This window comes from Mesitornis unicolor, unplaced genomic scaffold, assembly GCF_000695765.1.
Source record: "Mesitornis unicolor isolate BGI_N332 unplaced genomic scaffold, ASM69576v1 scaffold11155, whole genome shotgun sequence".
NCBI lineage: Eukaryota > Metazoa > Chordata > Aves > Mesitornithiformes > Mesitornithidae > Mesitornis > Mesitornis unicolor.
In genome coordinates this window covers 68,980-71,505 of record NW_010183486.1, presented here as the reverse complement: position 1 = coordinate 71,505, position 2,526 = coordinate 68,980, and positions in this window count along the sequence as shown.

Sequence of the window (2,526 nt, the reverse complement as noted above, 5' to 3'; positions counted from 1 at the left end):
TCCCTAGGTGACCTACTTTGTAAGGTAGATACTTCTCAGAGTCCTTCCTTTTTCTACAACTAATCTGTCTGTATTCTTTATTGTGTAAATTTCAGTTTATTTGTAATTTAGTGCATTGTAAATAATTTTTAATTCAAGCCAAATCTTCAATTTTAAGTTAGTGCTATATTTTATGGTCATAAAAAGGTATACTAACATAGATTGTAAGTAACTTCTGTGAGACAGGTTGGTTTTATACAAACATTTATGGAAGTTCATCAATGTAGAGAATAAGATAATTTCAAAAATTTAGAAATTAATTTTTAATTAACAGTTTCATGCTAGATTATTTACACTGTTCATTGTAGGAGGTTGGGTTAATTGTTATTCTGACTGTTAAAAGATGTAAAACATACAAAAAGAGATGTTGTTTGAGTACTGAAAAATAATGGACTTCAGCTTTCTATAGTGGAAAAACTCTTCCAGTCTTTTCATGATCTGCTGCTTTTCCAGAAGACCTGCAATAAGGGGAAGGTGACCTCTAAATGGTCTGGTAGTGATATGGGAAAAGAAGGGCTCTTTATAGTGACAAGACAGCCTGAACAAAAAATGACTGCTGTCCTGCTAGTGCTTTTAGCTGTTAGTTTTGTACTGTGCTTTCTCCCAAGCTTGGTATGAGGTAGGTAATTCAAACCACTTTTCTGCCATTACATGTTTTCAATATTACAATAACTCATCAAGATGCTTTTTCATATAGCTGTATAGTGTGCAGTGTTGTGTTCTAAGATTTGATACAAAGGATCATTTCAGCAGAGGTATACCAGAGCCTTCCACAGACACATGTGTCACAGGTGATGGGGGTTACTCTTTGCTGTAAGGAATATAATCTATCTTCTTATGAATCCTGAAATTATTTCCTCAGTGGGTGGCTATTCTGCAGGGCTGAGGTCTGTTGAATATTGCTTTTCATTTCATGTGCTGTCTGTAAGACAACTAGCCAGACTTTTTAGAATGAAGCATGTGATCATGGGGTATGTGTTAGCATGCAGTTGTCTTAGATGACCACCATTCATATGTTCTGACTCCTTTTCAACTTGCCATGCTTGTTACATCTCTGTTTTACTGAGGGGAATTCTGTCACACTGATACGGTTATCATCTTTCTCTTCCCCTAGAATGAGTAGAAATCTGCCCATCATTACAGGGCTCGCTCGGTCTTTGTCTCATACTTTTTTTCTTCAAAGCAGGTGACTGTATATATTGTTCATGGCATGAGTTTAATCACCCTTAAAAGTAATTTTTTTCTTTTTTTTTTCTCTCTAGTGTTATGTAGAGCGTCTCTATTTGTAAAAGATACTTGATCTTGTCTTTTTTAAAATAACTCTTTCTTGCATCTCTCAGTTACCCTCTATGTTACAGTGACCACAGAGGTCTGTTAAAGACCAAGTTGTCTTAATTAGGAGAACAGCTGGACATGCTTGCTTGTACTGTTCTTTACAATCATGCAATCTCATTTCTTCTCTACTTGGATCACACATCTGCAGTCACCTCAGAATTGCTGTCATGACTCAATTAGCACTGTTCAAATAAATGACTGCCAAATTTAGCCTGGAAAGAGTTAATAGAAATTGTGTTCCTACTATAAACTGAATACCTTCTCTGCTGATGAAGGGGATGTAGCCCTTAGGGTTCACACTTGTGGAAGAGAAAATATTGTTGATTGGCTCAGAGAGATCATAGAAGAAGGTGTCTGTGAAAGTGCTTTTATGTAAGAAAAGCTTTTTGTGTCTATTCTGTACAGACTCTTTGTTTCTCATCCTTGGTTTCTATCACAGTTCTCTGATCATAATTTAACAAAGCAACTTTGTGACCCGTATGCATAAAGTTGCTATAATGTGCAGTTACCAAGTTACCATTTTAACCTTAAATCACCTGCAAACTCCTGCTTTACTGAGGTTTGTGCTGTGCTTGCTGGTACTATTGCTCAGATGGACAACTTCACTTGCATGGTCAAATGGTTTGTGCCAGACACAGGATACTCTTCTGAGAATCAGAATGAGGTCACTCTGTAAATTATGCAGGAAATCGGTAGTGCTGGATCTATTATAAACTCTTTGTGCAGTGTATAGAGTGATATCACTGGGGAAGGGGAAGTGATCTAGAAAGTATGTGGACCTAGGTGTCTTTTTATCAAAGCTAGCTGCTTATGCCTGGGTCATGGTGAACAGATGATGGGCAGGGTAATCCAGTTTTGCTAAGTAAAACTTCCAAGTCTGTTGTTCCTCCCCAGGTGCAGGACTTTGCACTTCCCTTTGTTGAATGTCGTGAGGTTCTTGCCAGCCTGTTTCTCCAGCCTGTCAAGGTCCCTCTGAATGGCAGCATGTCCCTCTGGCATATCAGTCATTCGCTGCAGTTTTGTTATCAGCAAACTTGCTGAGGGTACAATCAGCCCCATTATCCAGATCATTAATGAAGATGTTGAACAGGATTGGACCCATTACTGGTGCTTGGGATACACCACTAATACTGGCCTCCAACTAGACTTTAT